This window comes from Helianthus annuus, chromosome 4, assembly GCF_002127325.2.
Source record: "Helianthus annuus cultivar XRQ/B chromosome 4, HanXRQr2.0-SUNRISE, whole genome shotgun sequence".
NCBI lineage: Eukaryota > Viridiplantae > Streptophyta > Magnoliopsida > Asterales > Asteraceae > Helianthus > Helianthus annuus.
Window position 1 is genome coordinate 71,628,674 of NC_035436.2, and position 12,032 is coordinate 71,640,705.

Sequence of the window (12,032 nt, forward strand, 5' to 3'; positions counted from 1 at the left end):
ATGTGATTTTTGCGATTTACATATTTATTTACTAGTTTGTTGTTCTGGACATTGTTTTGGTTGAATAAGGAAATTGTTGGGTTGATTTATAAAAGAAAATGATACGCTTGAAAGCGTGGCCACCTCCCGTTACAAAGGAAACTCTGGCGAATTTTTTCCAAAAACCTAACACTTAGAATTATTTACACCACAAGTGTTAGAAATACTTTTCGACTTGTTTTCAAATTATAAGTTTTGCCACGACTTTATTTACAAAATATCGGAGGTGGGATTTTCACAAAATTAAACGTGATCAATATATGTTTAGTAAATATATTTTTCATAACGTCACTTGTCATGTATTTATGATTATTTTGTGAAGATACAAATATTATTTTTAGGGTAAAAATAATACTATCGAATGTTAACGAATCCAAAATAATACGAACGCCTCTACGTTAAATATATAAGTTACACCGGTAATTATTATTACCACTCGATCGTTAAAACGTAACTTACGCATTATTAAGAAAATATGACTGAACGCGTATTTTGTCAAGGTATTATTTTGGGAAAATTTTATGTAATAGAAAATATAATAATTTTGAGAAGAATATTTATATTTTGGAGTTAGAAATAAAATATATTTTAAGTGAGACTTAATAATATATTTCGAACACACATGTATTAAATCCCCCATCCTTGGGAAGGAAAATGATTACCAAGTATTTACTAAATGTAAACACGAAATAGTTGTCTAACTATTTCCCAAAAACTTAAACCATAAAGCTAAGGCACGACCGCCCGTCTAATAGAGTTAGTACGTGTAGGTCGTCACACAGCTGCTTGATCAGGAGACATACTTGGTAGAAACGCACCACTGTGAGTTCATGTCCCCCCTTTTCTCTTAACTGTTTTCAGTTTTCTAAACTGCGGGGGTGAAATACATGTTACTTTGATTACAAGTACTTTATACATGGTATGGTTAGCGTAAGGAGGTTTACTAGTTAGATCATGTGAGTGGGTAGGAGCAACTTGGGGCCATTAATCCTCATGGTAGGACCGAGGGACAGGAGCGGTAGATCTATCTGGGTGTAGCGAGCCCAGCCCCAGGCCAAACTAGAAACGGACCTCGGGGTGACTTTGTGCCCAACGCATAAATCCGCTAGGTTTGAGTCTCCCTACTTGCACTTCACACATATCAATGGCCTTGCAAACCATTGGTGATCTCTTTTTCCTTATTTGCTACATACCAGGATTTTTATACTTACAAAGGTTATACTTACTCACTTACATATAAACTCGCTCAACATTATTGTTGATTTTTCAACTTACATGTATTTCAGGGAATTAAAGGATCTGGTGCGGTATGACACGTTTTCCGGCTGCACTAGTTACGAGGTCATCCGGGTTTAGGGGATGTGACTCTTTCCTGGAAAAGTCACAGTCCTTAAACTGTGTTTATGTTATGTCAATGTTTGTGTTTGTTGAACAATATTTTATGTTTATGTCGTTAGGATGTGTTTCCGTTGAGACAATGTTGTTGTATTTGGTTTTTAAAACTTAATTAAATGGATGATCTTGTATGGTTTTATTTCATATAGCTTTGTTATGGTTAAGCTATGGTATTAAGAAGTCACACCAAAATAACCACGCTTCCGCAAAGCCAGGGTGTGACAGCTTGGTATCAGAGCTCTGATCATAGCGAACTAGGATTCCTTCTCGAGTCTAGACTATGACCACTAGGGCTCTCACCAAAACATTTTTACTGCATACCACTTAAGTCCAGGTCCAAAACATTTTTATAAACAATGTTGAGCACATATTATTTATTTATAGGCTCAGTCTGGGAGGCTGAGGCTCGGTCTGGGAGGCCGAGGCTCGGTCTAAGAGATCGAGGTAGATGGCTAGTGAGACTAGGAAGAGCAGTCTAAGAGGCTGGGAGAATTTGGCTAGTGAGACTAGGAAGAGCAGTCTGAGAGGCTGGGAGAATTTGGCTAGCGAGACTAGGAGTATCAGTCTAGGAGACTGGGAGGCTAGTGGGACTAGGAGAATTATTTGATTGCTTACTTGGTGACTAATGTGTTTACCTGATTGTATGACTGATTATCTGTGCATATTTGTGTTTATGTTACAGACACATGGACTCGACCGGCACTGGTGATTCAGACACCACAGGCCCTAGACCTATAGTATCAGACGACCTAGAGTCTTCAGAGCACGAGGTTCACACATCCGACGTTACTAGCACAGACGAGGATGACTTTCAGCCCTTTGCGTTACCTGATGGTGCTGATGAGCTCGCTGATGGCCCTTTGGCCGGGGACCTACCGCTAGTGGAGATCCCTGCTCCCATACCTTTGGCTGTTTATCCCGCTTACGATTTGCTTCTCGACGCCGACGCTGATTGCGACGTCGATCTGTTTGACGATGAGCTCCTAGAGGACGATGTTGAGGGCGAGGCCCTGATAGCCGACGGAGGACTTTTACTGCTTGCAGATGCTCCAGCTGCGGAGTCACCTGCACACTCACCGGTCCCAGACTCTTTCGAGTCTGTGGCCTCCGCACCTTCACACACTCAGAGTGCGCAACACTTTTCTCACGGTTCAGATCCAGATAGAGCATCCTCTGTTGCCCCTGCTCCTAGCTTTGCTTGAGACCACGATGATGAGGAGGATTCCGATCCTGTCTTTCCCCCAGGTTTCGACCCAGATCAGGATATATAGTTTATACCCATGGATCAGCCTATGGAGGATCCGGTCGACCTAGTTGACCCAGTTGATCCTATCGACCCTGAGTTTGATTTTGAGATGGCCTTTGATGACCCCGAGCCTGCCATGGCCCCCGAGCAGGTAGCCGCTCTAGACCCTGTGTTTGAGCATGACCCAGTTCATGCTGGCGCACCCATTATCGAGCCTGTGATTGCTGACCCACCTATTGATGATCACCCTGTGGATGCTCCGTTGTTGGAGGGCGATCATGTCATTGCTGTTGATCATGTTGATCCCCCACTTATTGCTGATGCACCTGTTGACCCTCTTGTTGCTCCCCCACCTGATCACGTTCCCCTGGAGCCCGAGCATGCACTATTCGCGACCCACATTGATCCCATGTATGCGCACACCCAGAATGGGTGGATTCCTACTGATGATGAGGTTCCACCTATTCCCCCTCATATCACTGATACACGTCACGTTGATACCTCCTTTTCATTCCCTCAGTTTATACCTCCAGCTCGACCTGGAAAGGGTTCTTCGGCCCATCCTTTTGGACATGTACCGGTATCTATCCCAGCTATACCACCGTCTTCTGCTACTTTTTCCCCTGTTCCACCATTTCCTGTATCACCTTTTGATCCAGCCAGTGAGCCATTCCTTTGGTCGTCACCACCTGTTATGCCACCGACTGACCCCTACCATCCTTTCCACATGGGGTACTCCATTGAGGACATCTTGATGTCCTTTGTCGCCCAGCACGAGGCACACACGCGGCGCATTCAGGAGCTTGAGAGAGCTCATCCGCCGACATGTCAGTGCCAGGGTCAGACCCACTCTTCTTCGCAGCACCCTCGACTTTACCACCGGACTATGCTGCACGCCTTTCGGCACTAGAGCAACAGGTTGCTTCTTTCTTGCGTACCCAGAGAGCCATGGAGGAGGACTGGCTCCAGTTGCGTCGTTTGTTCTACACCCACTTTCCCCCTCCTCCACCGCCATCAGTGTAGAGCTCTTCAGTACCGTATGGGTAGATGTTGGTGAGAAGACGGCGATTGCTTTTGACTGCACAGCATTTTTGGAGACCACTTTCTGGTTCTGACTTTTGTTGATCATGTATATGGGATGTATTGACACTGATTTGATATAGTTTTTGGACTGGGGTGATGTAGCCCTTAGTCGACTGATGTTGTATGACACTGTGATGTACTTGTACACTTACTATATGGTCTCGATATATGGCAATCGTAGTATTCTCATCATATTTGATGCTTGATTTGGTTATTTATATTTTATGACATGGGATGTTGTGTGATTGATATAATTGAAACATGAGATGCTGTGTGATTGATGTATTTATAACATGAGATGTTATGTGCTATTACTATTATTATATACGTACGTTTTACTATGGCCTGACCTACGTAAACACATCTTTAGAAGATGCCGAGACGTCAAACGCCGATGCCTACCAATGAGGCAGAACTCCAGCAAATCATCGCTGCTGCCATCGCGCAATACGCCGCCTCTCAAGGAGGGACTAGTGGAAGCAACTCTGGCAATACTGGCAACAACAATCCACCTCATGGTAATACTAGGTCATTAAGACATACCGTGACCTAATTGGATATCTATAGCAAAGATGCTAATGCCGTTCACATGTTATACTGTATGTGCAGGGTGCACCTACAAGCAGTTTCTAGACTGCAAGCCTGTCAACTTTGATGGCACTGGAGGTGCTGTCGCCTTTGTTCGTTGGGCTGAGAAAACTGAATCTGTTCTTCGCATGAGCAAATGTGCACCAGACCAGCAAGTCACCTATATCTCTGGGCTATTCTTGGATGGAGCCCTATCTTGGTGGAATTTGCAAGTACAAACACTTGGTGAAGCTGCTGCCTACGCGCTAACCTGGACCGAACTGAAGGAACTTATGCGCAAAAAGTACTGTTCCCGCGCTGAAATCCAAAAATTGGAGACTGAATTCTGGCATTTAAAGATGGAAGGTCCAAAGATCGCAGAATATGTTCAGAGATTCCGTGACTTATCGCATGTGGTACCCTATATGGTCACTCCAGAATTCAAGCGAATTGAACGCTTCATTTGGGGTTTAGCTCCCCAAATCATAAGCGTGGTGACCTCCTCCAAGCCTGCGACAATTACTGAGGCGATTGATCTGAGCATGCTCTCACTGAGGAGGCTATTCGCCTGAACAGGTTCGATGATGCTGAGCCTAAGAAGAAAGAGACTCACGTCGAGTCATCAGGAGGTAACAAGCGGAAGTTCTCGAACTTCAAGCAAGGCACCAGCGGGGTGGTTAAGAAAGGAGAAACAAGCATGCCAGCTCAGGTTACAGCCGGTAGTGGAAAGAAAGGAAAGGGATATATGGGCACCCAGCCCAAGTGTAATACCTGCCAACGACACCATTCTGGCCATTGTACTGTGAAAGTATGCGAAGCATGTGGAAAACCTGGCCACTTGAAGGATTCTTGTTGGGCCATTGTTGGCCAGGGAGGCCATGGAGGATTCGAAAACAGAAACAATAACCGGGGTGGAAATGGACACCGCCCACAAGGAAACATTGGAGGTAATGGAAATCGAGGCAACAATGCTAATCAAGCGGGGGATGGAGGTGGAAACGGGCAGAGACCCGGATGCTTCAACTGTGGTGATCTTGGGCACTACAAGAGGAACTGCCAGAGTTAAACCAAGCCCGTGGAAGAGTGTTTAATATTGAAGCGAGGGAGGCGCGCCAGGATCCCAATGTCGTTACTGGTACGTTCCCTGTAAACAACACTATGCATCCGTTTTATTTGATACTGGCGCCGATTATAGCTTCGTATCATTAGAGTCTAAGAATATGCTTGGTTTAGCCGGTAGTAAATTAGATATTCCGTACTCAATCGAATTGGCTAATGGAAAGTTAGTAGAAGCCAATGAAGTTGTCAGAGGTTGTGTGATCGAATTGGGAGAGCGTGAGTTTGCTTTGGATCTACTACCAGTCCAGTTGGGAAGCTTCGATGTGGTAGTAGGAATGGATTGGTTATCAGGCAACAAGGCAGAAATAGTTTGTCATGAAAAGGTCGTTCGTATCTCAACCGAAGATGGTGATACAATTGTGGTTCATGGTGAAAAGCGTGATACGCCGTTAAGGATTATCAGCTGCCTCAAAGCGCGAAAGTGTTTGCAGAAGGGATGTGCTGCCTTTCTGGCACACATTGTAGATAAGAAAGCTGCAGAACCAAAGATCGAAGACAACCCTGTCGTGAGGGAATATCCAGAAGTCTTCCCAGAGGACTTACCTGGACTGGCACCTCAGAGGCAAGTGGATTTTCACATCGATTTAGTTCCAGGCGCCGCGCCTGTGGCTAAGGCACCCTATAGACTTGCTCCGTCTGAGATGCAAGAACTGTCGACACAACTTCAAGAGTTGTTAGACAAGGGATTTATCCGACCAAGCTTCTCGCCTTGGGGAGCTCCGGTCCTGTTTGTCAAGAAGAAGGACGGTAGTTTCCGTATGTGTATTGACTACCGGGAGTTGAATAAACTGACGATCAAGAATAGATACCCTCTACCAAGGATTGATGATCTGTTTGACCAACTGCAAGGTTCAAGCTTTTATTCAAAGATCGACCTTCGATCTGGATACCATCAGTTAAGGATACAAGAGGAGAGTATCCCAAAGACAGCCTTCAGAACTCGTTACGGACACTACGAGTTCCTAGTTATGCCGTTTGGGTTAACAAACGCACCTGCAGTGTTCATGGATTTGATGAACAGAGTTTGTAAGCCGTACTTGGATAAGTTCGTGATTGTGTTCATCGACGACATTTTGATTTATTCAAAGACGAAGGCTGAGCACGAACAACACCTAAGAGCTATCTTGGAGCTGCTGAAGAAAGAACAGTTGTACGCCAAGTTCTCTAAGTGCGAGTTTTGGCTACGAGAAGTCCAGTTCCTTGGACACGTGGTGAATGGAGATGGAATCCACGTGGATCCAACCAAGATCGAAGCAATTAAGAATTGGGAAACGCCAAAGATGCCAACCGAGATCCGGCAATTCTTGGGTTTGGCTAGATACTACCGAAGATTCATTGAGGATTTTTCAAAAATCGCTCAACCATTGACACTCCTCACACAGAAAGATAAGAAGTTTGATTGGGGAATCAAACAGGAAGAAGCATTCCAGATATTGAAAGATAAGCTCTGCAATGCGCCAATCTTAGCACTACCAGAGGGTACAAATGATTTTGTAGTATACTGTGACGCCTCACGCCAAGGTTTGGGTTGCGTGTTAATGCAACGCCAAAAGGTTATTGCTTACGTATCGCGTCAATTGAAAGTGCACGAAAAGAACTATACCACACATGATTTGGAACTTGGCGCAGTGGTTTTTGCTTTAAAGATCTGGAGGCACTACCTATATGGTACGAAGTGTACAATCTTCACAGATCATAAGAGCCTACAACACATATTCAATCAGAAGGAGTTGAATATGAGGCAAAGACGATGGGTTGAGTTGTTAAATGATTACGACTGCGAGATAAAGTATCATCCAGGGAAGGCGAATGTGGTCGCCGATGCCCTAAGTCGAAAGGAGAGGATCAAGCCCATAAGGGTTAGGGCTTTAGAGATGATTATCCAAACCAATCTTTCCTTGCGCATTCGTGCCGCGCAAAAAGAAGCTCTTAAGGAAAGAAACCTTGAAGAGGAATATCTCCATGGGATGGAGAAGCAATTGGTGCCAAACGAGGAAGGAACGTTATGTTTTGAGAAAAGGATTTGGGTTCCTTTGTTTGGAGGTTTAAGGAAGGTTATTTTCGATGAAGCTCACAAATCGCGGTACTCTATCCACCCTGGAGCGGATAAGATGTATCAGGACCTTAAAGATTACTACTGGTGGCCTAGGATGAAAGGCGATGTGGCTGTTTATGTGAGCAAGTGTTTAACATGCGCTAAGGTGAAAGCGGAATACCAGAAGCCTTCGGGACTTCTGCAACAACCTGAAATTCCCAAGTGGAAGTGGGAACAAATCTCAATGGATTTTATTACAAAGTTGCCAAGAACGCCAAGAGGCCATGACACTATTTGGGTAATAGTGGATCGATTAACGAAGTCAACGCACTTCTTACCTATTAGAGAGAAGGATAATATGAGCAAGTTGGCCGAAATTTACATGAGAGAGATTGTTACACGCCATGGAGTACCTCTCTCAATCATCTCCGATAGAGACGGAAGGTTCGTATCAAGGATTTGGCAATCCTTCCAAGAAGCTTTTGGCTCGCAATTGAATATGAGCACCGCGTTTCACCCGCAGACCGACGGGCAAAGCGAACGGACGATACAGACTTTGGAAGACATGCTGAGAGCGTGTGTTATGGATTTGGGCGGTAGCTGGGATAAACATTTGCCACTGGTCGAATTTTCATACAACAACAGCTACCACACCAGTATTGGTGCCGCGCCATTCGAAGCTTTATATGGGCGCAAGTGCAGATCGCCGCTTTGTTGGTCTGACGCAGGTGATAGACAGTTGGTTGGTCCTGATATGGTCCAGGAAACCACGGATAAGATCGCACAAATCCGAGATCGCATCAAGGCGGCTCGTGATCGTCAAAAGTGTTACGCGGATCGAAGAAGAAAACCTCTAGAGTTTGAGGTAGGTGATATGGTTTTGTTGAAGGTATCACCCTGGAAGGGTGTGGCACGCTTCGGGAAGCGTGGAAAGTTGAATCCGCGGTATATAGGTCCATTCAGAATTTTGGAAAGAATTGGGCTAGTAGCATACAAGATGGAGTTACCTGCTGAACTGAATGGAGTTCACGATACATTTCATGTATCCAATCTGAAGAAAAGTCCAACGCAAGATACCGTTGTCATTCCTACCGACGAAATTCATGTTGACGAGACGCTCCACTTCGTTGAAGAACCTGTTGAGGTTACGGATTGGAAAGTGAACAAGACCCGCCGGAGCAGTGTCAAGCTCGTCAAGGTTCGTTGGAATGCCAGACATGGTCCTGAATACACCTGGGAGCGTGAGGACCGGATGAAAGAGAAATACCCCCACTTATTTCCTAAGAACCCTGCATCTAGAAGCAGAACTTAAAATTTCGTGACGTAATTTTTCTAACGGGGGGAGAATGTGACAACCCTCACTAAACCAGGTATCCGTACGACTTAATTAATAATTAATTACTGCTTAATTACTGTGCTTACCTGAAATTGTGGATGAACTGCTACTTGAATGTTGATACATGTACATACTTGCATCATACTCTATTTACTGTCACTACATTATTTACATGCTGAACCTTAGTGACAAACATGATGCACAAAAGCACAGTAGCCCTGTAAACGGATAACCTATTGAACGTGCTGATAAAGCCAGCATCAGGCAGATACTGCCTCTAAGGCCTGTATGAGCCCGAGATAGTTAACTACACTAATAGTGAGTGTGAAGATACAAGGGTTGTAGAATTGCGTCTCTAGGAATAAGTTACAGTGATCGGATGTGCCTAAAACGAACTCTAAGTACAAAATTCAGCACATTAACTAAAAATTCAGCATTTGGTTAACTCATAAAGTGCCAAAACATGAGAAAAATGTTACTAGACACTTTCCAAAGTGTCGGGAATAAGTTGGGTCACTAAAAATAATAATAACGACACTTTAAATGTGACAACTCGTATTTCGAACCTGTTTTGTGTAACATTACGTGATTGTGTGAACATTAGTGAATAACATGATATATGTGTTTTATGTGAAATCGTGATATATGTTATATGTTACATAACCCGAATACACGACCCATTTGCCTACACAACTCATTCGGTCCATGATTGATGGACTCGAGACCGTTAGGGCGGCCCGATGAGGGGACGGCCCACTCTCTTAAACCGTGTAAACACTCACTAGTGGAGGAAGTTCTCTCATTTGTTACAATTATCTCACAAACACACACAAACCCTAAAGAACTCTCTCTCCCTCTCGGCTACTTGGAACCCGGCGACACACCCACACCCTACAACCGAGGATCATTCTTGTCTCTTCTTTAATTCGGTTAGTGATTGTTATGTTTATTGATGGTTTGAATATTGTTGAGGAATTGGTTGTTATATGAAAGTTCTTGTGAGTATTGTTGCATGATAATATGTTTGATTATGATGTTAACTGTTAATGTTCATGAATCGGCCATGTTTGTATCTAATCGGATATGATGTTTGTTAACCGGTTGTGATGTTATGATTTGGGAACATGATTTAGGTTGCTTGATAGTTTATGAAATCGATTGTCACATGATCCGATCCACTGTTCTTGATGATGATAATATGAACATACATGATTCTGTTTAGAAACTGCTGTTTGATCCGTTTTGATGATAAACAAAACTGTTAATTGATCATGATTGAATTTCCAAATTTGTGCATAATCAGTTACGGAAATTATGAGCTGTAAATCAGGAAATCAGTTACACATCCGGTTACGACAGGAGGTTGCGAGTCGGGATCTCCCATTGCGACTCGAAACCACACACGGTTGCGAGTCGAAACCAACACACACACCGACACGAACAGCATGAACCGAAACCACGGTTGCGAGTCCTGTTGCGACTCGTAACCGGACCATGACAAGCCGAGACCCCAGTTGCGAGTCCCATTGCGACTCGTAACCGCCTTTGGTTGCGACTCGAGATCGCTGGTTGCGACTCGGGACCTTTCCTTGTTGCGACTCGAGACCATGTAATCGTACATGCTGTTGTTGGGCCTGCACAAATACGAGCCCAACAGATTGGGCTGAACACTTGGACACTGTCTGTTTACGTGATGCTTGTTTACGTGATTGGTTACGTGGAATACCATGTTGAGTACTTGCACAGCCTGTTATTATACGTGTGAAACTTACGTGCAATACTTGAATGCGAATCTGATTGGTATGATAACTTTGGTAGGACGTGGTTGATTGCTTATTAACTTAATTGAACTGTGTGAATCATACCGAGCAACCCCAGGTGAGTTCATTGCATTTTCTCAAGCATGCGTCCCGGTGGTTTGGGACATCTGATAAACATTCGGAAGGAAAACTTGGGGTAAACAACTGAAACATAGAAACAATCATTTACCGGATTGCCTGTAAGGCAATGGGGTAATTAGTTGATAGCGCTATTAGGTTTGGCACCCTCACACCGGGCCGTAAGGACGGGCGTGAACTAATTACTGGGACAACTTGTAACGCGGATATAAGACCTCCTACAGTTGGTCAAGGTTGTTTGATACCTTGACTTTACCAATGCCTGTGGGGCATTGGAGTTAGGCATTCCCATCATTGACGCTGCATACGGTACAACAAACGAATTAACAACGATATCAGAAACATACAACGAGTTGACTTAACTAATACCCGGTAACTTCACACGTACGCAATACCTTGAACTCACCAGCGTAGTCTGACACACTTGTTGCATGCTTGTAGGTCGTTAACTGTGGAGCGTGGACTTGCTATCTGGGAGTGCTGGAGTTGTCATGGATCGAAGTTATGAGATTGCTAGTATTGACACTTTGGTTTTGAATTATTATGAAACGATTACAAAACAATTTATTATATGCTTCCGCTACTCGACATTATTGGTTTGATAACATGTTTTATTAAGTATTTTCTATTGTTTCAATGTGATTGGTGGCTCAGACTCTGATGTGTAACACGCCTCGCGGGGGTTTCCGCAGGTGGTATTTTGGGGGTGTTACAGTTTGGTATCAGAGCCACAGGTTATAGTGAACTAGGTTTTAAAACGTTTTGTAAAACCAGACTATAACCGAACAACTTCGACAATCGATCATGACACTCAGCACCAGATTGCAAGGTTCGCTTCTCTCTCACTTTATACATTACTTGCTTAGCAGTCACACACCCACAACGTATATGAACTGATACATTAAACACCATAGTGACTTGATAGTGTGACACTACTCTTCGACTCATGTGAACCATAGAATTATGATATCAGCTGTTGTGTTATTTGAACGGGGGAAACTTCGAGCGCAAGCTAAGAGGCTCTGAGATGAACATGCAAATCGCCTTATTATTATGGGTGCACACTTAATAATAACGCGAGGTGCATGCAAGTCCCAGTGAGGCTTATCGAGCGTGAGAAGGGTTCTGCCTTACTATGTGCAAACTTGGTAGTATATAGATATCTGTATGACACCTGACTTCCATCTCGTTTCGATTTCTAAACCGGTTTATTCCCAACTATAGAAACATGAGTGGACGAGGACACGGACGTGGCAACATCAACATGACTCAGGCTGAGTTGACTGACCTAATCAATACCCGCGTGGCTGAGGC